The 24,978-nt window shown below is 44.2% G+C and overlaps 1 protein-coding gene and 1 long non-coding RNA gene across 2 annotated transcripts in view; one reads left to right on the top strand and one right to left on the bottom strand.

The window, feature by feature from the left end:
* Positions 1-2,580: 2,580 nt before the first annotated feature.
* Positions 2,581-24,978, top strand: part of St6gal1 (ST6 beta-galactoside alpha-2,6-sialyltransferase 1) — a 122,002-nt gene continuing 99,604 nt past the window's right edge. The window contains exon 1 of the mRNA XM_048346981.1: positions 2,581-2,944. The gene's annotated coding sequence lies outside the window, so the exon portion shown is untranslated. The remainder of the gene's footprint in view (positions 2,945-24,978) is intronic.
* LOC125351895 lies at positions 23,392-24,228 on the bottom strand. Its single transcript, XR_007211052.1, has 2 exons — positions 24,196-24,228; positions 23,392-23,506 (listed from the first exon to the last, which is right to left on the bottom strand). It is a non-coding gene; the product is annotated as an uncharacterized LOC125351895 (long non-coding RNA).

Below are 24,978 nucleotides of genomic sequence, written 5' to 3'. Positions count from 1 at the left end.
GGGAAGCTGCTTCATGGGGTGGTGGTGATCCAATGCTAGACTTTTACCAGGAAACCCCTCCCCCCACCTGACTGCTCATCTGCTTCTGAACCCCAATTTTCTTCAAGGTTTCGTAGGTACTGGAGAGAAGTTGTGGCATGGCAAGCCAAGGGATCAGAGTGAGCCTTCCTGGTTTTCTCTAAAGATTGGTCAGAGTTCTAGAAAATAGAACTGATGACTAGGGATTGCGCAACCTTTCAAAAGAATTTCTCTCCAGGTTTTTGCTCTTTAATCCTAACTAAGTAGGGCTGATACAGAAGGGAAGGGCTGTTGAAGAAAATGGCTAAGGACTTTTGGAAATGTGGGGAGAGGGTACTGAAGAGCCAGACTAAAGCCATTTTGAAGTCAGGCCCCACTTTACCATGCGAACCTGAGATAAGCAGGCTCTGTGAGCAAACCCAGGACAAGCTTATTAGGGCCCAGCTGGTCAAGAACTCTAACCGCCTGGGAATGCTGAACTCTAACAGCCCCCAAAATGCCTCGAGCCAATCAGATTTGTACCCATGTCCTGATCTTTCTTGCTTGAACACTTTATTGCTGTAACTTTGTTTTTTGTCTTGCTTGAACACCTGATGGCTGTAACTTTGATTTTGCCTTTATAAGCCCTGTGCAATCACAGCTCGGGGCTTCCTCCTAACCTCTGCTGTGTTGGTGGGTAGGACGAGGCCCGAGTTGCAGCTCGCTTGAATAAAGCCTTGCCTTGCATTTTGGAACGTCTGAGTCTCGGTGGCCTTCTTGGTGGTCTTCTCGCGACTTGGCATAACAGGTACAAATTCTGGTTTCTTGACTGCCCGAGTGACTTTAATTTCCTCATTAAAAATAAGGAGCTAGGATCGCCACTCATCTTATGATGAGGAGAGATGATATAATAAGCAAATTGCATTTGTTCCCCCAAATGGCAGCATTATTTAGAGGTCTTAACATTTTTTCCTCTGTGGTTGCACAATTCTGGCTCTTATGGTATCTCTACTGATGTTAGCTTCCAAGCCACTCTCCTGACTTGTGTTCTCTGCTCCTATCATCCATTTTCTTGCATAGTGCCAGAGGAATCCGTGTAAAACCAAAGATGTATTGCATACCTGGCTCAAAAATTTCTTCATAGCCTCTTATTTACTTGTTTACTTAAACCAAGCACTGATGGTTCATGTCTGTAATCCTAGCTACGCAGGAGGCTGAGATCTAAGGAACCCAGTTTGAAGCCAGCCTGGACAGGAATCTTGTAGTCTTTCATCTCAAATTAACCAGCAAAAAAGCCAGAAGTGGAGCTGTGGCTCCAGTGCTAGGATGCTAGCCCTTCTCAAAAAAGCTCAGTATCAGAGCACACTGGTCTTGAGTTCAAGCCCTAGGATTGGCACAAACAAACAAAAATAATAAAATCTTAATCTTTAATATAGCATCCTCTTAGAGATAAACTGAATTTGTGACATTCTGTTCTTTGATTCATACCCACATGTTACTGTTATGTAGCACTTGCTGTAGGCTTCTTCACAGATTATTTCACAAATAATTTCATAAACTGGAACTTTGAGCAAGGCTACCTGGAGATCCTGCCCTCAGATCCTATCTCCCACAGCAGCTGGGAAAAGTTTTCAAAGCAGAGGGGCTGGAATCTTGGGCAGGAGAGTAAGCAGTGTTTGGAGGGAGGGTGTTTCCCAGGTTGGTGGTCAGGAGTGTCCTGTCCTCTCCCCCCAACCCCCACCTCAGGCTTCAAGCAAGTTAAGTGTGCCTGGAACCTTGACTTTCCAGAGGATTCAGACTATCTTCCACTCTCCCATGCTTCTCCTTGTCCCCTCTAACATTGAGCTGGGCATCTAGAGGGCACTCAGGAGACATTGGGACTATGACTGGAGCCTCTAGCAATCACATCTCTCCTCTGGGCTCTGGGGGACTGAAGTGGGGCAGAGCCACTTCCAGCCTTCCAGTAGGGCTGCTTTCTGTCTTGCGAAAGTGGCCTGCGGGCAACCATTGATTGATTCCTAGCAGCCCCAAAGTGCAAGCTCTACAACGTTTCCGCTTGCCTTCTCTGGAGCCCTCTAGCCTCCGCTAAAGGAAGGAACCTGGCTGGCTTCCATCATCCTTTGACCTGAGTCCTCCCCCTCTCTGCGTGCTCCCATCCTCCTCCCGCACAAAGCTTCGGCTGGAAGTTTCTGGGTGCAGGGTGTTCCGTTACATCCCCCTTTAAATACGGATGTATACGGATATGTAGTCGCTCGAGAATGCCCAGCCCAGTTTATGCCACGCCTGATGTTAAGATTCTTGCCAAATTGGGTGACACAGACTTTGTTATTTCAAGTTCTACTGAGTTTTCAGAGAGGCTGTGAGTGGCTTGCTCAGGGTAGCGCCGTCAGTCAGTAGCAGAGCCAAGGATAGGGCAACTAGTTAGGACAAAAAGTCAGACAATACTGAATTAACCTTGCTGAACATGAGGAGGCATCATTTTGGGGAGCATGAGGGGGCGGTCCTCGAGCTCCCTGTGGGTGAATACAAGAGTCCCTGCTTTATTTGGAGCCCCAATCAGTCGCTCTCAACCCCAAGCCCGCTCGCTAGCGACCTCCAGAGAGTCAGGCTGCTTTGGGGGTGCCATGTGGCCCAGGGACCTACCTAGCATTTGCGACTCTATTTGCATAACGGAGGCTGCACGCTTCCTCCCCGCCCCTCTGCTGCGTGTTTCTTCCCTCCTTCCCCGGTCCCCTCCACCTCGCATCCCCTGCCCCTTTCCTCTTCCCCAGCGCACCCCTCCTCCCGGGGCTCCCTCCCACCCCCGCCGCGTGCGGAGTCCGGAGGCACCTGGGGGCGGGGAGACGCCAGGGGCACTGCCCAGCGCTAACAAAGGGAGTAGCTGCGGGCCCGCGTGGGTGCAGAGCGGGCGGAGCAGCGGTCGCCTTCGCGGCTCAGAGCACTGCAAGTGAGTAGGGGTGCTGTGGACGGCGGTGCTGCCGGGTCCCTGACCCCCACCCCAGGGCCGATCGATGCGGGGGGGGCGGGGGCCGCTGCGGAGCCGAGCGGCGGGGCCCGCTACGCGCCTCGGGCACAGAGAGCCGGTCCTCTGCGCCGCGTCCGCTGCCTTTGCCTCGGGGCCGGTTGCCTTTAGTTGAGGGGGGGGGGGATGTTGTGCATTTGTTCAGGCCAGGGCTTGCCCTGGCTATGCCCCCCCCGCCCCGGGCTCCCTGAACCTGCGGACCCACAACAAACCCACGTGTTCACTGCCCTAAGGGACCTCGCTGCTTCTCCACTGCACTGTATTGTGTGCGTGTGCGTGTGTGTGCGTGTGCGTGAGTGTGTGCGTGAGTGTGTGTGTGCGTGTGCGCGCGCCAGCCACTTGGAGAGTCCGGATTCCTTCAGATCTTGGCTTACGGGGTGGGGTTTCTAGATCAGGAAACTGAGGTTGGTGAAGAGAGAGGGAGCGTAGACATAACTACAACAAACGCACGTGCGCCTTGTCCTGGTGAGGCAGCCGGGGGTGAGCTGCTTGCGGGACCCGACTATTGTCTCCTGCGCGCGGGAGGAAGCGACACCAGGGGCGCCCTTTGCAGGAGGAGGGCGAGAGAGGTTTAAAAGCTACCACTTGGGCATTAGGTCTAAAAGGGGAAAAAGGAAACAAGACAACACACACACACACACACACACACACACACACACACACAAAATTACCCGGGGCTGAGAGCCGATTGCATTTGTTGGTGAAGTGGATTAAGTGGCCAGCTACTCACTTCCACTTCACAGCAAGTTTCCTAGAGATAGGGGTTGAACTAAGGATCTATGTGTCTCCTTGCAAAAAAAGAATGAAAAAGGAAAAGAAAGGACCGTGCTCAGCACCCCATTGTCCCCAAACTCCTGCAACTGCTTCTGTTGGGGAAACCTCGAGCGCCTCCCTAGCCGGCAGAAAGAACAGTCGAATTTAAACCTCCGCCAGCACTGGGGCCTCGCTTCTCCGGGGTCCCAGCGCCAGGACAACCCGGGTGTCACTGCCTCCTTTTGCTTTCCTATGTTTTCACAGCAAAGCCAGAGGAAGCCTCTGGTTTGGGGTGAGAACGTATGTACTGTTTCCAGTTCTAGCCTTTGCAAGAAATTCGGGGACAGGAAAGACAGGCCTTTGGTTTGTTTCTCATTTTCGGTGCTCAGCTCAGCTTTGCAGATTTGATTTCACGAGATCTCGCTTAGTAGCAGCAGCGAGGCGGTTGGGGAAGGACTGGGGCTTTGGGGTGATGGGTGTTGGAATGAGACAGTCGGGTTGTGGGAAATGACAGCTTGCTCAAGGACTGAAGGCACTCTGTGGAGCACCGGGAGGTGGGGGTGGGCTGCTACACCTTGGCTGGTTGTGCTGGAGACTACTGATCTTGGAGGAGAACCGGACCTCTTATTGTAGCGGACTAGAGAACCGCTAGCGAAACTTCTTCCTTTCTTTCTTTCTTTTTTTTTTTTCTTCTTTTCTTCCAGTTGAGAGGCTGCGATCAAGCGTTCGGCTAGTTGTCCAAGTTTAAAACGGGTGTAATTAGCCACAGGCAGCGGCCTCCACACTACACCGCCCTGGCGGCCAAGGATGGCAGAACACAGAATTCTGTGGTTGGCTTGAAAGGCAGTGGCCCTAGGCAGAGTAGAATTAAACAAAGAAAGTAATTCACATAGAAAGCTGCACCCTTCCAGCTTCCTTTTCAAGACATCTTGATTGTGTTGAGAAAAGATAAAATTAAGCAATTCCTTATTCTTTTAGCCTTTTGTAAGTGTAGTTATTTTTTCTCTTCTGGCTGCCTCCTTCCCCCTAGATTCCCCTCAGATTCCCCCCTAGACTGGAACAGGGCCAACCCCGGAGACTTAGATGTTTTACCTCTCATCTCCATGCCAGGAGGCTTTTGTTTGGGCACAAGCTAGTGGCTGTTGACATCAGTGCTGCTGGGAGGAAAGTGTCTCTTATAGCTGGCAGCTCCTGAGCCCCTCTAGGGAGAACAAAGCATTGTTTTCATTGATTTTATTTAATTTATTTTTGTACAGAGTCCCATGGAAGAAGCTGCTTATTTTTGTATTTGGCAGAGGAGAAGCTGGAAAACCAAAAAAACAACTGTTGAAGAATGTTTGTGGTTTATTCCAGCCCCTGTTATCTCCTGCCCAGCTGCACTTGTTTCTTTCCTTTGCATTTCCAGGACTTTCACTTTCACCATGGTTCTAGCCATGGAAGTGCATTTCCCTCTTTGCTCCTCAGGATGCAACCCTCCAAGAAACTAAAATTAAGGCCTGGAGAAGAGAAATCGTTTGCTCAGTGATGCCCAGTACCACACAATCTACTTTTTAAAACCATTTTGTGTATGTATGTATGTGTGTGTGTGTGTATGTGTGTGTGTGTGTGTGTGTGTAAAAGACAAACTGTTGCATCAAACAAATTGCTGTTGGCACCCCAGAGGAAAATCAAAGTTATGATGGTTGGTATAACAACACCCTTTAAGTCAGAGAATGAATTCCTTAAGGATTTAAATAGGTTTGATTATTAAACAAAGTCATGGATCCCAGTGGTACATGTGATGAGGAGAATGATAGTTGTCGTTGAAAATGGGTTTTCTTCACTTTGCTTTTGTTCTGGGTCCCTCAGTTCTCTGCTTCATGCAGCTCCAGTTAGGGAGCTGCTTTGAATATATGTAGTAATCAAAGGGTAGTGAGAAGTCAGAAGGGAGAGAATCTACTTACTTGTTCATGCTAGTTAACCTCCTGGGGTCCAGTCATTGCCTCTTCCTCCTCCTCTTCCTCCTCTCCCTCCTCCTCTCCCTCCTCCTCTCCCTCCTCCTCTCCCTCCTCCTCTCCCTCCTCTTCCCCCCTCCTCCTCTTCTTTCTTCTTCTTCCTCTTCCCCTCTTCCTCTTCATCCTCTTCCTCCTCCTCCTCACCCCCCTCTTCCTCCTCCTCCTCCTCCTCCTCCTCCTCCTCCTCCTCCTCCTCCTCCTCCTTCTTCTTCTTCTTTTTTTTGTTGGTCATGAGGCTTGGCCTGGGTGCTGTCCCTTAGCTCTTCAGCTCAGGGCTGGCACTCTACCACTTGAGCCACAGCATCACTTCCCCAGTTTTCTTCTTTACAGAGTGAGAATTCCACCTACTCAGTCTCAGCATGGGCTCTTCTAGCCAATGGAAGGTGTGAAGGCCTCATAGTCAGAGCAAGAGGTTTGGGACGCCCTCCCTTTCCTTCCTGTTACGTTAGAACCAGTCTTTCAGTGTATAATGTGAGGGGGAATAGTGTGTATGAATCTCTGGAAGTTGTTGGGGGCATTAGTCCTATGGCACATGCATATGTTTGGCAGGCTCTGGTGCTTCCTAATAGTGGAGAACGGTGATGGCAGATCAACCCCCTTGGGTAATGGAATAGAAGCCCTTTCCATATCACAAAGAGGTGTAAATGCCTGCCAAACTGTAAAGGGAGTTTTATAACTACTTGCAAATAGTTCCAATGAAAAACAAACAAAAAATAAGGCTAGAACTCTCACACCTAAATGAATGGATTTTCAAATCATTCTACTCATCCATCTCCTATTTACTTACTTTACTGATATGCAGGCAGTAGAAGTAGGGAGGGTCTTGTCCTCTGCCTTGAATTACAAAAATAAATCAACTTGTTCATTGCTCTAAAGGGTCTACAATTTTTAGAAAGCTCCAGCCCAACTCTTCCACTCTTGTTCATATTACTTTTGAGTCTCCCTCAGAAATTGCTCTAAAGAAAGACCTAATTTATCTCAATATTGACCCATGGAGAGTCCCTTTATTTTTATGGTGGTAAACTGGTGGTAAAGGGAGTGGAAAGCAAAGTGAAGGATTTCAAAGATAATGTGGCCCTCCAAAACATGAAGATGTGTTTGCACTAAAAAAATAATAAAAAAGTTAACATCTAGGCACAGTGGGTCATACTTGCATTCCTAACTACTCAGGAGGTAGAGATAAGAGGATCATGGTTTGGGACAAGTCAGGTAAAACATTAGAGAGATTTTATCTTAAATTAAAACAACTAGCTGATTGTGGTGGTTCACACCTGTGGTCTCAGCTTCTTGGGAGGTGAAGATAGGACTGCAGTTCTAAATTGGCCCAGGTAAAAGTATGAGACCCTAAGTGAAGAACAAACTAAAAGAAAGAAAAAAAAAAGGGTGCAGTACAAGTGGTGAGCACTTGCCTAGCAAGTATGAGGCTCTGAGTTTAACCCTGAGAACCACACACACAAAAAGTCAATTACTATGAAATTCACAGTAGTCCATCTGCAACTTTAGAATCCTGACAATTTGAGCAGTTTGTTGCTCAGATCTATATCAATGGTTTGTTTGATAAGAACTGAACTAGGGAAATGTGATATTTATGTATTTGCCTACATGTATTTTTAAACTATGCATGGGCATTCTGAGTCCCATAGATGGAACTTTTTATACAGACATAGCTTCACCAAATTATCATACTGGGTGATTTTCTAAGTTATTATGAGAAGGGCAAAGTTAGTCTTCAAAATCAAGATTGTAATTCAAATTTCACTTACTATTCTGATTATAAAAATAAAGCATTTTCACTGAAGACAATTTGGAAAGTACAAAAACATATTGAAAAACAGAATGAGAAAAATTCCATTATCCAAATACAGCCACAGTTAATACTTGGCGATTTTTCTTCTAGTCTCTCTTTATAAAAATGGGTTTCTTTCTTTAACTGGTTAAGGACATACTGTATGTGCAGTTATGGGTATTGTCTCTTATGTTTAACTTTTCTCTCCCTCCACCTCCCCCCCGCCACCCTTCCATCTGCAGTAAAGCTATACCTTCTGATTTGCCATTCATGTCAGCTGCTCAACATCTTCAGGGTCATTGATCCCATGGGATCTGATGACCTGGCGCTCCCATCAGAGAGAGCTGTGAGGGTCTGTCAAGGAAAGACCCTTTTGCCTTTCCTGACCCTGTCTCAAGCCTTCAAATGTCAACTGTAGGCTTTGGAGAAGACCACAGGTAATTCATTCAGAACAGTTGATAAAGCCTTGAGTTCTAGTATGGCCTTATGCTCAAAAAACCAAGAATGATGAAGTGGTAATGGCTCAAAGTAGCAGTGCACTAACCTTGAGCAAAAGAGCCTAGGGATAACACTCAGGCCGTGAGTTCAAGTCCCATGACTAACAAACAACAACAAAAACCCCCAACCAAACAAAAATCAACTTACCATAATGTCCCAATTTTCATTTTTTGTATTAATGAGCAACTCCAGAACCACTTATTATTTTACTCATCATCATCTATTTAAATTTCCTTATAAACAAAGGTGAGTAACAAAGCTAAACTTTTTGTAACATAAATTTTAGTAGCTTGCTTGTTCCTTCTATCATTTGGAGCCCAGCCTCCATCCTACCTTTTGGCTGGATACTTGCAGATAGAGTTTGGCGGACTTTTCTGCTGGAGCTGGCTTCGTGATTCTCCAGATCGCACCCCCCTGAGTAGTTAGGATTATAGATGTGAGCCAACAGCACCTGGCACAAAGCTTAACTTTTAAGAAGCTCACAGTCCAAAGGAGGAGGTATGTGTGATAAGAGACTAGTGTTGGATGTTGTTCAATCACACAAGAGGGACAAGCTCTCAAAGCTGGAGTAGGCAGTGGCAGAGCTTTCTGGATACGTGCCATTACTGGTTGGTCAAACAACTCCCAAGTTTTTCCACTTAAAACTGGCATTGTGATTAATGTACTCCCAAACAAATCTGTTCATTTTTCAGAATTTTTTGTAGGATAAAGGCTTAAAGTTTGTTCTTGGGTCATATTATAAAGGGTACAATCATTTAAGAAACTTACTAGGTTTAGTCTTATAACATGTAAGTCTTAAAACAGAAGTATTATATAGAGAAAATTGTAACAATTAAGAGCATAAACAAGATTTCATATCTTGTTTGTCATTTGTTACTTGTAATGTGGACAAGATTTTAAAGTGCATTAAGCTTCATTTTCCTCTCTGTAAAGTGGGACAGCAAAGGTCATCTGACTGGGAAATTATAAGGATTAATTGATGTCACAGGTCCAGTAGTTCCACGCCAGGTATGCAGAAACTTTTAGTCTTAAATTTTGTTGTTGATATCATGACAGCAAATTTTTTTTTTTGTGTGTGTGTGTGTGTGTGTGTTGAAGGAAATGGAAACTCCTACCTACCAGGTGACAAACAGAAAATAATCACTTGCATGATTCATTAACATGACTTCCTATTATAAAAAAATTCAGACACATAGAAGTATAAAGGAGGGTGTGCTAAATGCCTTGTCATATGTCATAAATGCCTTATCATATCGCCTAGTTTCAGCCATTATCAAAACTTGTGGTTAGTATATAGCCCTTCTCTTAATGCCATAATACTTTGAAACAAGTCCCAAACATCTTATCAGAGTAGCCATAAATATTTCAGAGTCCCATGATGCATATTTGAGTCACTGAGTTGTGTTGGCTCAGGGCCTGTCTACTGTTGCTATTATGGAGTGTGTGTGTGTGTGTGTATGTGTGTGTGTGTGTGTGTGTGTGTGTGTAGGGAAAGGGAGAGAGAGAGAGAACCATTGAGGAATTAAGTAAGGAGGCCTTGACAAAGACAGAGTGGACACTGGTTTTAAAGTTCAGAGACCCTTATAAGTTATGTGATTCTGGCAAGCACTCTCCCTTATTTCTCCTTCTTCTTCCCAAGCCAATCTCAATGAGCTTTATATCTTTACTTTCACACATGCATATGAAGTCTTTTGATTCTATTAGCCATTCTTCACTCTGCCCCTCCCACTAGTATCCTCAGACCCTCTGCCACAGGAGCTGTTTTACATTCTTGCCACTCAATTTTTTAGTGTATGCTAACAGTTTAAAGGAGTTTTACCATGGGATATCACATGTGCATATATACTAGTTGAGCTCCTCACCTTCTTTCATGTTCCCCATTCCCACTATCCCTTAGTACAATAGTTTTCAGTGAGTTTTGTATTGCTGTCTTATTCAAGTATTATTCACCTTCTAACACTCTTCCCCACACCCAAGTTCCCTTAAATAGTCAAAAAGTGGGGTGAATGTTGAATGTGACAACCCCAATGGCTCTGATTTAGATCAGACTCGAGCCTTGCCTGCCTTCCTGAGAAGCAGAGTTTCATGGATGATGGCCCCGGATCAGTGGCTGGCATGCTCAGGATGGATGCACTTGGGAAGTGTTGCGGACAGCTCAGCAACTCCTGTGTAAGAAGCAGTGGCTGCAGGGGCACACATATGCTCTGTACCCTGGGTTTGCAAATTTCCCCCTCCTCTCTCTTAGTCCTTTGCCTCTGGTCTGTGGTTGAGTGCAGAATGCCAGAGAAAAGCATGGTCCTGTCTTGAGTAACAGGCCCATTTCTGGGCCCCTATCTTCCATGGGAAGAGATAGGCTTCCCCTTTCGCCTCTGACTTTGATGAGGATTGATTTCCACAAGTAGGGATTTCTGACTCCAAAGAGGAGAGGATCTAGTTGAGCAATGAAATCAGAGTCCTTTCCTCAATTTGTTGGAACTCCCAGTATTTCAAGGCCTGAGCTGTGACTTGTGGTCTCTGGTGGTTACTAGCCAGCCAGGAAATGGGACAGAATTATAATTTATGTCATAGAACAATTCAGATGTACAGAAGTAGTAAAGCAGGTGCAATAAAGTCAGGATCAAAAAGTCGTATTATAAAGCCAGCAAAACGATCAAAATTTGTGGCTTAGCCAGGCACTGGTGGCTCACCCCTGTAATCTTAGCTCCTCAGGAGGCTAAGATCTGAGAATCATGGTTCACAGCCAGTCTGAGTAGAAAAGTCCATGAGACTCATCTCTAATTAATGGGCAAAAAGCCAGTAGAGGTGTGGCTCAAGTGCTTGAGTGCAAACTTTGAGTGAAAAAGCCAAGAGAGATCAAGAGGCCCTGAGTTCAAGCTTTAGTACCAACACACACGTGCTGGCTTGCGTGTGTGTGTGTGCGCACACACACACACACACACACTAAATAGATTATGTGATATGTGCCACTTTACAAACTGGCCTTTTTTCACTTTATGGATGGGAGGTCTTTCCATGTCAGTGTATATATATTTTCATATCTGTATTGTAATTGACATTGTGAATGCATTTATTTAATTCATCTTCTGTTGGTGGACATTTATCTGTCTTCATAAGAATATGCTTCTAAGCATTTTTAGGCTTGAACATATGGGAAGTTGATTATAAACTTCAATTTTCATGACATTTACATGGTTAAATGAGGCCAATCAAGTTCTTGGAAAGGTAACAGAGATTGAGACCAGGGAATTGAGGGCCAGACTCTGGAATGCTACATGAAGGGTTCCCAGGAAACTACCAAGAGGCTGAGTGTTTGGGTGAAAGGTTATTTTTGGAGCAAGCCTGTCTGGTTGGATGCCCCTAACATCAAGTGCAAAAACTGAGTTTTGTCATCCCCTGCCCCCTCTCTCAGGACCTTCCATGTTTGATTCTGTTCCAAAGGTCAGAATTGGGGATCTTGTGATGGAACCGACACTTTAGTGGGAGAGAAGTGGTTGTTTGTCCTCAGGCTCTGTGGGAGGGAATGTCCCATTTTATTCGGTCAGAGTTTTCATAGCCATATGGACTGTCTAGCTTCCCTAGGTCCCACCTTGCAATAAAACAAAGCCTACCCAGAAGTGGACTATGTGGACGACAGGAGTTTAGGACATGGTGTCTTGGAGGTGGAATAAATGTGGAGCTCAGGGCTTTGTGTCTGATAAAAATAAGAGACAAAAATAGGCTCATATATGTAATTGTAGCTATTCTGGAAGCTGAGATCTGAGGAGCACAGTTTGAAGCCAGCATGGGTGAGACTTATCTTCAGCTAAAAGTGGTGGCTCAAGTGGTAGAACACTAGTTCTAAGCAAAAAAGCCAAGGGATATCTCCCAGGTCCTGAGTTTAAGGCATCCAAAACAAAACAAACAAAAAAAGGAAATTTAGAAAAGAGGTTTTTTAAAAAGTGATAAAAATAAGGGGTGACTTCTTCATGTGAAAGAAGGCTAGTATCACACCAAGTGTCTACTATGGATTGGACCACCACTCTGGGGACATGGAAGAAGGTAAATAGGGAAGAAATCAGAACTCCCAGACATGGAACAGGCTATGCTAAAGGCACTAGGTTCCCCATCATGGGATGCCCAAGCAAAGGGTGAGAGCAGAAGACTCATATTGTAGGGGAGCTGGCTCCCCTACAATGGTTCAGAACCCATGACTATGGAGCAAGAAGCAGAAATATGCCAAGTAGAACTGGAGGTGGATGACAAACTGGACAGTGTGACCTGAGTAGTTTGCACCTGATCAGAAAAAGTAGCTCATAATGGGTTTGTCCAAAGGAGGTGGAACCATTGTTTCCTTTGGATCTTGGCAACCCTCTCCTGTTCTGTACCTTGGCTTCAGTTGCCTTATATTCATAAACCATGTCTACAGGATTAAATATATCACCTACATCTTAGATGACCAGGAAATCTGGCAGATGGAAAAGAACTACGTGTCCCAGGAGCATGGTTGTAAATTCTTTTCATGACAGTTTTCTTTCTTTTTTCTAAATCTGTCTCCATCACTTAGTGGGTGGAGTTTTCCCTAACAGTGCTCAGATAACATCCAGCTTTAGGTTTTGGAACCCTGTACTGTCTGAAACTTCTTGAAGGTCCTCTGGGCTGGGATTGATTGTTCTCACCCTGTCTCCTTTTTTCCTTTAGTCTTAGTTGAGTTTGATGAGAAAAACATGGCTAAAGTTACCATCTTCTCACTTTTGCTGTGTGCCTGATTCTGATTAGTCACTATGCGTATTCTTCCATCCAAGCATGAGTGGTATCTGGAATCATGAGCGTAATTGTGTAGATGAGAAGGCTGAGCTTCAGAGAAGATTGAGATTTGCCTTTCCATCCACAGCTGCTAAGGGTGCAGTTGGGAATGGAGCAGCTTTGCCAACCCCTTTCTCTGAATCATGCTACACGTTCATCCACTGCTAATATTCCCCATCTTTGGGGCCTGAGTAGTGCTTAGTTCTGTCATTCATTGGGGATGTAACTGAACAATTTCTCCTTATAAGACTTTCTCCTTTTCCCCTAAGACCACTGAAAGGATTTATGGGGGTAGTCATGTATAGTAATGTGACTCTTGAATCCAGTATATAATTGCTCATTTCCCTTTTTGGTGAGAGTTCTTTGTGTAACAGGTGGTTTTGCTGTGTTTTCTTGCCCTTTTAGAATCTGCGCTATCTACTTGTGATCATTATCTGGTTATGACTGGAACTAAATACACCTGTCAGTGAGCATGGCCGTAGACTGGTGGTTACCACGGCTCAGTTCCCTTGAATGCCTGTTTGTAAATGGAAGTCACTATCAGCATTGTTAAGGGCTTATCTTGCAGCTGTGCTCCTAGGTTCTTAAACAATTTCTTCTTTTGTAGAGTATATTCAACACCAATGTCTTCATTAAATATTTATCAAGTATTTATTATATGCTAGACATTGGGACAACCCATGTAAAGAAACTACCTTGTAGATATTTACTCATACACATACTCAATTTAACTAGCATGATTCCCACATCACCCTCTGCCTTTCTTCTCTGAGTTCCTGCTTGGTTCATGCACTTGACAGACCCTGAGTGCCTTCTACAGGCCAAGCATGATGCTGATTTTTACAATGTACACACAAATAAGCCCCTGTGTTTTCTTTTTTCCAGCGCTTAGTGGGAGGTTGACACACACATCATTATTACAGCCTCATGTGATAAGTACTATGATTTAAGTATGCACAGGTAGCCAAGAGCCCATGGTTCATGCCTATAATGCTACCTACTAGGAGGCTGAGGTCTGAGGATCATGGCTCTAAGTCAGCTTTGACAGGAAAGATTGTGAGAATCTTAATCTCCAATTAACCACCAAAAATCCAGTAGAGTGGCCCTAAGTTCAAGCCCAGGACTGGTACACACACACACACACACACACACACACACACACACACATAAAGTATGTACAGGGATGGGGAAAAATGTACAGTGAGTTTGAGAAAGTGCTCTGGAAGAAGTGGTGTTTGAGCTTGGCCTTAGAAGGTAGCAGCTGTCACCTTCTTAGAGAAGGGCATTTGGGGGAAAGGGTTGCCAGAGCAGAGATTGAGGAAGAGAAGAGGCTCATTGAATGTGTGGAGAAAACATTAGCAGGTCGACTGATTGATCACATGAGACAGGAAGTGGTGGCTCTATATCTTACCTAATATGACTTCATCACTTCTCTCCGTGGCAAATACAATTATCCCAATTTAGTAGGTGAGGAAAGAAAGGCTGAAGGGCATTTGGAGACTTTCTCAAAGGCACACCACTGAGTGAACTGAGGTGCTTGGACTTGAACATGGGCCTTATTGCCCCTGGAGCCCATGCTCAATCAGGTTTTCACTTGAGGGCCTGCATGCTGAGAATGTCTCCCTTGTTAGCTAATCTATCTCCCTCCCTCCCTCCCTCCCTCCCTCCCTCCCTCCTTCCCTCTTTTCCTTCCTTCCTTCCGTGCCAGTACTGAGGCTTGAACTCAGGGCCTGGGTGCTGACCCTAAGCTTTGTTTGCTTTATGGGCTGGTGCTCTACCACCTGAGCCACAGATCCACTTCTGAGTTTTTGGTGGTTAATTGGAGATAAGAGTCTCACAGACTTTGCTGCCTGAGCTAGACAGAATGTGGCCCTTGTAATCTCTTAAGGGCCAAACATTTTGCTGAATCCTTTCTTTCCACCTGACTTTTGGTGTTACTCATATTTTGGCTGCATTGGGAGTAGTGAGTTGGATGGTAGTGACCTCTCCTGATTCTTGTTTGTTTTTTGTTTTGCCAGTCCTGGGGCTTGAACTCAGGGCCTGGGCACTGTCCCTGGTTTCTTTTTGCTCAAGGCTAGCACTCTGCCACTTGAGCCACAGTGCCACTTCTGGTTTTTTCTATATACGTGGTGCTGAGGAATCGAACCCAGGGCTTCATGTATATGAGACGAGCACTTTACCACTAGGCCATATTCCCAGCCTCTCTCCTGATTCTTGGATCTAATTTTTATCCTCCTTTTATTTGGCCAATCAGTAGATCAGAACTCTTCAAAGTGTGACAATGGCAATTTATTTCCTTTCTAAAATGTTCCTGGTTGATTTGAAAGCCCAGGTGTTAGCGGTGAAACCTCTGCCCCAGAGAAGCTTTTGGGGCTCTGAATGAGAGTGGGGCAAATGAGCTTTGGGCTGTGCTTTAAAGATGAGCAGAATTTAAGAGCAAGATTATTCTGTTTTTCCTAATGGTGAATGGGACATTTTTAGCCTTTGTCTTCATCTCCAAATTAATTTCTGCACTGGAGTTGGCTTTTGGGTAGGAGAGGCAGCATAGAATATTCATTCCAAGTGAAGTTTATTGAAGACCAATAAATTGAGAGTTCAAAGACAAGGCGGATGAACCAATAGAATGAAATACAATGAGCAATTACAGGGCCAAGGAAAACAACTGAGGGCTTAGTGGTAGAGAACTTGCCTAGCACGTGTGAGGCCCTGGGTTCAATCCTCAGCAGCAGCAGCAACACACACACACTCTCTTCTTTCTTTAGTAAGGGACCTAGATTGGATCCACTGAAAACTAAGTTGGTTGCAGAGAAAGAAAGAAAACTTGAAGTAAATCACATCGTATGCTGAGGAAAAAAAGATTAAATCTGAGATCTGAGGGTTGTACAAAAGTTAGCTTCTAGAATTGCAATTGGGGAATCACTTTTGCTCAGGTGGCCATTAGTCGAAACTTGGTCACATGGACATACTTGCCATCAAGGAAGGGAAAGAACATCGCTTGCTGGATGTCACATGATCTGAAAGGGAAATCTGGATATTGGAAGCAATTTGTCGGCTTCTCTGTCATAAAAGAAAAGCTATGTTGACCTTCCCGGACTTAACTTGCAGCAGAAGAAAGACACTGAGATGAAGTGTTTGCAAGTTGTTGGGGAGGGGTAATTGGCTGAATGACTTAGACTCTATTAATTACTCTGCAGGTGGAAGTCAGGCAGACATTCTCTGTGTTTTGTTTTGTTTTTGCCAGTCCTGGGGCTTGAACTCAGGGCTTGAGCACTGTCCCTGGCTTCTTTTTGCTCAAGGCTAGCACTCTATCACTTGAGCCACAGCGCCACTTCCGGCTTTATATGTATGTGGGGCTGAGGAATTGAATCCAGGGCTTCATGTATATGAGGGGAACACTTTACCACTAGGCCATATTCCCAGCCCCAGACATTCTCAATACATGCAAAAACTCTGAGAGAAATTAATCAACAAACTCACTTAGGAAGATGTGATTAAAGGTTATTTGATAAAACTAAATAGGGAAGCACAGCTAAGAAGAGGTAGGAAGGTAAGACATAATGTGATAAAATAGGATATAATGTGATCAAGTAAAAAGAATGTACCAGAAATGGAGAGCTGAGGGGGATATGGAGGAGGTGTAAGTGCCAACTTCCCTTTCACACTGTAACTGGGGTGTTGAAATGATAACTTTCAAAAGTAGTTATAAAGCAATTTTCACTTGCCTTTCACACATCCTTTTATTCCCCACATTTCTATCCACATGTAAATATAGAGATGTGAAAATTAGTACTAATCTATTCTTCTTTTATTCCTAGATGAAGTTACCTTGAGTGAGTTTTTTTTAGCTTCATATGGTTTTGTGTTGATTGACGTTTTAAAAATAGGGGCTGGGGATATAGCCTAGTGGCAAGAGTGCCTGCCTCGGATACACGAGGCCCTAGGTTCGATTCCCCAGCACCACATATACAGAAAACGGCCAGAAGCGGCGCTGTGGCTCAAGTGGCAGAATGCTAGCCTTGAGCGGGAAGAAGCCAGGGACGGTGCTCGGGCCCTGAGTCCAAGGCCCAGGACTGGCCAAAAAAACAAACAAAAAAAAAAAACATTAAAAATAATAAGCCCTTTTGATGAAGCCCATCAAGGCTCATCCTAAATAAGTCCCAGTGCTCAGGAGTGTAGAGACGGTGGGAGATACAAATAGTTAAATAAGACCTTGCCTTTCCTTGGGAGGTTGGGAGTCAGTTATGTAAGCACTTTCCTCTAGGCAGAACAGAATATGTCATAAATCAGATGAATAGTTGAGTGCTGGGTTCCAGAAGGTGATGAAGAAGACCTCCCAGGGGAGTTTGACCTGGGTGTTGAGGGATGAGAAAGGTTCTGATAGGTTGAGACACAGAGGAAGGACATTCTTGGCCAAGAGGGCAGCATCACAGAAATGTGGAGGAATGAAAGTATGTGGCATGTCTGGGTAATCATGAGTAATTTGTTATGGCTGGAGAGCAAAGGATGTATGAGAGAGGTTACTGTTCATTTCAGTGCCCACAAAATAATCAGGTACTGGACACAGATGTTTCTAGACTCCCCAATAACCCTATAGCATGTATAAATTGTGGCAGTGCTGCTGAGAAATCTGACAGTAGGTTGTTTTTGTTCTTATGTTTTATTTAAATTTTTATTTTTTCCACTACTGGGCTTGAACTCAGGACCCCACACTCTCCTTTAGCTTTTTTTGCTAAAGGCTAGTGCTCTACCACTTGAGCCACAACTCCCCATCCTGGTAAGTTTCTTATTATTTGCCCACACAGGATGAAGCTGATTTGAAACCCGTGAACTTCCTATATTCCAGAGCCTGTGGTTTTTCTACTGTGCTGATTTTTAGGGCATAAAGATCTGAATTAGCTAGCTTTCTAAAGCAAAATATGTAACACGATAAATAAATATAAAATCACACATATATGTATATAAAATTTAAAACATGTATTTATTCATTTGGTGCCAGCACTTGGGCTTTGCTCAGGGCCAGGGACCTATCCCTTAGCTTATTCAATCAAGACTGGCACTCTAATACGTCAACCTCAGCTCTACTTCAACCTTTTGGTGGTTAATTGGAGTCTCACAGACAGCTCCATGTCTAGCGTTTTGGTGTTTAATTGCTGATAAAAGTCTCAACAACTTTCTTGCAAGGGCTGGCTTTAAACCTCAATTCTCAGATCTTGCCTCCTGAGTATCTAGAATTATAGACATGAGCCACTGATGCACAATTAAAATCATATTTTCTAGATAAATATTTGACAGACAAACAAACAAATATAAATATGTATTTTGTAAATGTTTGCATAAAATATTTACCCATAAAATGAAATATTTTAGAATAAATTTTGTAGGCAAAATTTTAGATAATAGAAGAATTGAAATTCTCATCCAGATTCGAAGATCTAGTTACAATCCTAATCCTAATTTATTTATCCCTAAAAAGGGGTACTGGTTGGATCACTGCCAAATCTCAGAGGAAGTTGCTCCCCCCCATAGTAGGGCTTAATCTCAGGGCCTATACATTGTCCCTGAGCTCTTCTGCTCAAGGCAAGCCATATTAACCCCTTTGAGCCATAGCTCTACTTTCAGTTTTTTTGATGGATAATTGGAGAGAAAAATCTCATGGACTTTCCTGCCTCAGGTGTCTTCAAACCACAATCCTCAGATCACACTCTTCTGAGTAGCTAGGATTACAGACTTCTGCCACCAGCGCCTGGCTTGAGAGGAAGTTTTATGTTCAAATTACATCATAGCTCTAACAAGATGAGAAAGGATAGAAGAACCATTCAGAGGAATGTTTTATATATATATATATATATATATATATATAAATATATATATATATATATATTTATATATATATATATATATATATATATATATAAAACATTATATATATTTGTTTGTTTGTTTGAAACAAAGTCTTGCTATGCAATCCAAGTTGTTTTTTTTGTTTGTTTGTTTGGCCAGTCCTGGGCCTTGGACTCAGGGCCTGAGCACTGTCCCTGGCTTCCTTTTGCTCAAGGCTAGCACTCTGCCACTTGAGCCACAGCGCCACTTCTGGCCGTTTTATGTATATGTGGTGCTGGGGAATCGAACCCAGGGCCTCATGTATACGAGGCAAGCTCTCTTGCCACTAGGCCATACCCCCAGCCCCCAAGTTGGTTTTAAATTTGTAATCCTCATGCCTCAGCCTCCCAAGTGCTGGGATTACAGGCGTGTAAACACCATGCTGGGCTACACAAAGGGATTGTTATTGCTAATGCATCCTGTGACCTTCTGAGAGTTTTCATCTGTATAAGTACAGGTGTCTCTCATAGCCACAGACATGGTCTCTGCAGTGTTGAGACAAGCAACTTAGTCAACAGGCAAGATACTCTGTTTTCCGTGACTCAGATAAGCAGCCTAGGGCTATAGTGGGAGGCAGCAGAGAGGGTGAGAGCCAGGGTTGGCTCTGCCCCGGCCTGGGAGAGAGCACCAAGCACTGATTCTGCTTTTCTGGTTGCTGGGGAATGTCTGGGCTGGGGAGTTGGCTGCTATGGCTGTCAACATCTTGTCAAGGGTAAAAGAGGGTATCCAGAGGCATCGGGCTACGGGGAGAAATCTGCAGTTGCCAGGCATGTCTGGGAGTGACTGATAGTCTGAGAAAGGACAGGCAGGACAAGTTGTCAGTTACTTGGATGGCAGGCTTTATTCTGCAGGATTGATTAAAAAAAAAAATAAGGTAGGCCCTACTGATAAAATATGTTGAGGTTGGAAAGCAGCCAGATTGCAGCTAATGTAGCCTGGCTGAAAGGTGTGTGTGTGTGTGTGTGTGTGTGTGTGTGTGTGTGTGTGTGTGTGTGTGTGTGTAATGCTATTGTTACAAAGATCCAGAAGATTAGCAGATGGAGTGTGCTCTACTTTGCTGAAGAGGTTTACTCCTTCTTATTCACCGCCCATCTACTATAGAGACTAAGAGGCCTTTTGACTCAGCCACAGCTTTAGGCAGCCTCTGTGCAGGATGAATACTGGGAGATTCATGATCTGCAGAGGAAAGAGAATACCCTTATCTCATGCCCCACACTGCCCATCATAGGAACTCAGCTGCGCTGGACTTGACCTCCTGAGCAATAAGAATAATGATTGGATTCTCTGGACAACCCCAGGCCTAGGATAGTGCCCTGTCTTGGATAGCTTTGGAGTAATTATAGTCTTCATAAGGCACATATCTGTTTTCTGAGATCCATTCACACAACCATAATCAAAGGCTTTGTAAGTGAGGTCACGATGTGACAGCAGGCCACAGGAGCTGTATGCAGCCACCTGTAGTGCTGTGGTGACCCTCTTGCCCCATAAAACAGTACGTGTGTGTGTGTGTGTGAGTGTGTGTGTGTGTGTTAATACTAGGCCTTGAACTCAGAGTCTAGGCACTGTCCTTTAGTTTTTTCACTCAAGGATGGTGCATTTGAGTCAAAGCTACACTTCCTGGCTTTTTGCTGGTTAATTGGAGATACAAGTCTCATAGGCTTTCCTGGCTGGCTAGGTTTGAACCATGATCTTCAGCTCTCAGCCTCTTGAGTAACTAGGATTACAGGTTTGAGCCCTCAGCACCACATTCCAACATTGTTTTTCTACCTGCCATTTCTGGCCATGGGAGGGAGATGAGAGTGGGGAATTCTCCAGGATGACTCCTGGGTCTGAATCCTGCTGGGGAGCCAGGCTTGGGGTCATGCTCTTCTTGTATTGTCCTTTTAAGAATCAGGTCTAAGGAATTTGTCCAAGGTGAAAGCAGGAGGAAGGCAGCCAGGGAACTCTGACAAAGGTAGTAAGGCTGAGTCATTATCTGTGCATACCCTGCAGGGATGGCTTTTGTCAATTATGTGGTGCTTGGAGGATGTTGGCCCAGGGCCTGAGCTGGAGGTGGTTAATGACAGTCTTAGGGATAAAGCAGGAGAAGATGCTTCCTGCCAGAGTGCTTGTGGCAGCTCCTCTTTTAAAGCTACACAATGAACATCTTATTCTGAACTGTAAATTTGGAGGAGGGAAAAGAACAAGTCCAGAGAAGATGACCCAAGACCTCTTCCAGGATAATATTTTGCTCTTGAAGGATCCTGCCTTGTCTCCTGCTGACTCACAGCGGAAGTGAGAGCAGTGAGCACCATTGGCTGGTGCGCCTTCCTCTGAGAGCCCTGTCCTTTGGAAAAAGTTACAGGATTTTCTGCCAGACATAATTGGGTTTGAATTCTAGATGTTTTACTTCTCAGCCATGTAAACTGGATAACTCAGCTGCTCTGATCCTTACTGCTCATCTTCATCTACATTAATCATTCCAGTGTCATCCTATATGGAGTGCTTCATCTATGGCTGGGTACATGACTGCGGTCATCAAATGATGGCTAGTTTATCTCCAAATCTCTTTCTTTCTCTCTTTCTCTCCCACCCTCCTTCCCTTCCTTTGTCCCTCCCCTCCCTCCCTCCCTCTCTCCCTCCCTCCCTCTCTCCCTCCCTCCCTCCTTCCCTCCCTGTGGCTTGAACTCAGGGCCTGTATACTGTCCCTGAGCTGCTGCTTTTATTTACTTTTTCCTCCTCAAGGCTAGTGCTCTACCACTTGAGGCAGAGCTTCATGTCTAGCGTTTTGGTGTTGAATTGATGATAAAAGTCTCAACAACTTTCCTGCAAGGGCTGGCTTCAAAACATGATCCTCAGATCTCAGCCCCTTGAGTAGCTAGGATCACAGACGTAAGCATATGGCCTTTTTATTTCTTTTTGACATTACTTTTTGAACTGAGAGCTTCACATGTGTGAGGATGGAACTCTGCTAGTTGACCAGCTGTTGCTTTAGTAATTTTTCAGATTGTGTTTTTCATTTTTGCCCAGAAATGGCTGGCCTTGGATCATGATCCTCCTATTTATGCCTCTCCCATAGCTGTGATAACAGGAGCATACTATCACAACCAGACTATTGATTGAGACTGAGGTTTTACTAACTTTTCACCCCACTGGCCATGAACCGTGATCCCCTTGATCTCTGCATCTTGAATCACTGGGATTATAGGTGGGATCTATGGACTACCTCAGTATTCTCAGTTACTAGTCACCTAATGGGCTAGAGTCTGTTAGACACTGTGAATATAAAGACAGATGAGATAGAGCCATGCAACAGCTATCAGTCTAACAAGAGACAGAAACATGTGGAATGGGCCCAGGAGTAAACAGTTATACAAATTGCTAAGGGAGCAAGGGACAGGGTCAGAGAGGGGATAATTCTGCCTGAAGGGAAGGGTCAAAAAGGAACAGATGAGATCCTCCAAAAGGCTCTAAAGGTTAAAGAGTTTTCCAGGCAATTCAAGTTGGAGTGGGAAAGAATGGCAGGACCAGAAGGAATGTCACAACTCCTAGGGAAGGCAGCAGCTGACAGTAGCAGCTACCCTAGCAAGGGAGACTGTGTGGGGCTTCTATTCCTGCTGACATCTGAGCCCAGTCAGAGTCAGTGATAGAACTTGTGGTTGTTTTCCACATGTGGATGGACCTGGACAGGGATCCAGGCAGCCTTGACTGGGACCAAATGTGTGGAGGTGGACTTGTCATCACAAAGCATTATGGTTATCTAGGCTATAGGCTGAGTGGGCCTCACCAATTTCTGGCTGGAACTGATCACCACACAGGAACTGCTCAAGCAGGGTAACAGACTGGAGGGACTTCATAAAATGGTGGCACAGAACTTATTAACTGGGGATAGAAAGTAGGCAGAAAGGATGACATATAGGTGTTGGAAAGTCCAGGGACTTCATAAGCACTACCCAATGTCAAATGTCAAATAAGAAAAACCAGAGAAGACCTTTTTGGTATTCAAAGTTTTAGTTATTTGCAGATGACTTCAAGGCCCAGGGAAATGTACACACTGAGCAAATTGTTTGAATTAAAAACAATTGTCTTAGGAATTGGTACATTATTAAGTTGATAACAAAAATAAACATAGGAGCTTTCATACTTGGAACTTTTATCATATCCAGGCATGTTGTAAACTTTCTAGGTATTTCATTTAGTCATGATTCATTGCCAATCTCTCTCTATACCACGTCTGCTGTACAGGTCTTAATGTTGATCTAGAAAAGTATAGTTCTACCCTGCTGGTCCCATTCTAGAGCATGGTCATAACTCAGGGACATAGGCACCTGGCCATCTTGTGCCATTTGGTTCAGTGGTTCTTGACTCTATTTCCATTAGCACACTGTTGCTTGAATTCAAATTAATTCAATCAAAGACTGTATGGTGGACCTGGGCATTAATTTCTTCTTTTTTTTTTTTTTGGTTAGTTGTGGGGCTTGAACTCACGGCCTGTCACTGAGTTCTTTTGCTCAAGGCTAGTGCTCTACCACTTGGAGTCACAGTGCCACTTTCAGTTTTTGAGTGGCTAATTGGAGATAAAAGTCTCACAAGGACTTTTCTACCAGGGCTGGCTTTGAACTGCAATTCTTAGATCTCAGCCCCCTCAGTAGCTAGGATTACAGGCAGGAGCCACCAGTGCCTGGCTTGATTTTGTTTTCAAAGTCTCTACAGTCTATTTCAATAAGCAGAGGTGGTTGATTATCATGGCAGTCTCTCTAAGCTAGGTGACTGATGCACACTATTTTTTCTTTCTCTTCAAACTTCTCACACCTCCTTTTATTTATTTATTTATTTTATAAATTTTTATTATCAAACTGATGTACAGAGAGGTTACAGTTTCATATGTTAGGCATTTGATACATTTCTTGTACTGTTTATTACCTTGTCCCTCTTCCCCATTTCCCCCCCATGAGTTGTTCAGTTCATTTACACCAAACAGTTTTGCAAGTATTGCTTTTGTAGTTGTTTGTCTTTTTTTACCCTGTGTCTCTCGATTTTGGTATTCCTTTCAATTTCCTAGTATACATGGTTTCCAATATACTCAGATAAGATACAGAGATAGTGTAGGTACAACCACAGGAAGGGGATACAAGAAGATCATCAATAATAGAAGCTACAGTTACACATAGCATGTTGAAAGTAGTTACAACAGTGATATAACAATCGTTTCCATAACATGGAGTTCATTTCACTTAGCATCATCTTATATGTTTATAAGGGTATAGCTATTGGGCTCTTGTGATCCTCTGCTGTGACTTGCCTAAACCTGTGCTAATTATTCCCTATAAGAGAGACCATAGAGTCCATGTTTCTTTGAGTCTAGCTCATTTCACTTAGTATAATTTTTTCCAAGTCCTTCCATTTCCTTACAAATGGGGCAAGGGCATTCTTTCTGATAGAGGCATAAAATTCCATTGTGTATATGTACCACATTTTCCTGATCCATTCGTCTACTGTCACACCTCCTTTTCTATCCTTTAAAAATTTTACTTTTGGGGCTGGGAATACATGAAGCCCTGGTTCGATTCCTTAGCACCACATATGTAGAAAAGGCCGGAAGTGGTGCTGTGGCTCAAGGGTAGAGTGCTAGCCTTGAGCAAAAAGAAGCAGGGACAGTGCTCAGGCCCTGAGTCCAAGCCCCCAGGACTGGCCAAAACAAAACAAAACAAAACAAAAAATTTTCCTTTCGGTTTATCATACATTAATAATATGAGAGGGGTTTCATGTTCTATAGGTGTGTATAATATACTTGAATGTGCTCCCTCCTCACTCTATTCACACACCTTCTCTCCATTCTGTTTTTCAAACAATGTTTGGTGAGTGGTGTGTGTGTGTGTGTGAGTGTGTGTGTGTGTGTGTGTGTGTGTGTGTGTATGTAATAACATTTGATTTTTTTCCTTTCTTTTGTCTGAGACTGGGACTTGAACTCAGTACCTGACAGTTTTGCTTACTGGCTAGTGTTCTACCAAGTGAGCAGTGCTTCCAACCCCTGATTTCACTTCCTAATACCCTTTCTTTTTCCCCTCCCACACCCCCTAAGACAGTTATCCTTTTACATTCATATCCCATCATCATCATCATCACCATCACCACCACCACCACCACCATCATCACAATTTTAGGTCTAGATTGTACAAATGTGTGAAAATGCAGTTGATAACTATATTTCTCACTTATCTTAGGAAATAATAGCAATCAGATGAGAACTGATTCTGTCTCAGTAAGGCAACAGATCTAAGCCTTAT

This window comes from Perognathus longimembris, chromosome 5 (genome assembly GCF_023159225.1).
Source record: "Perognathus longimembris pacificus isolate PPM17 chromosome 5, ASM2315922v1, whole genome shotgun sequence".
Classification (NCBI taxonomy): domain Eukaryota; kingdom Metazoa; phylum Chordata; class Mammalia; order Rodentia; family Heteromyidae; genus Perognathus; species Perognathus longimembris.
This window is presented reverse-complemented; position numbering and strand designations above follow the sequence as displayed.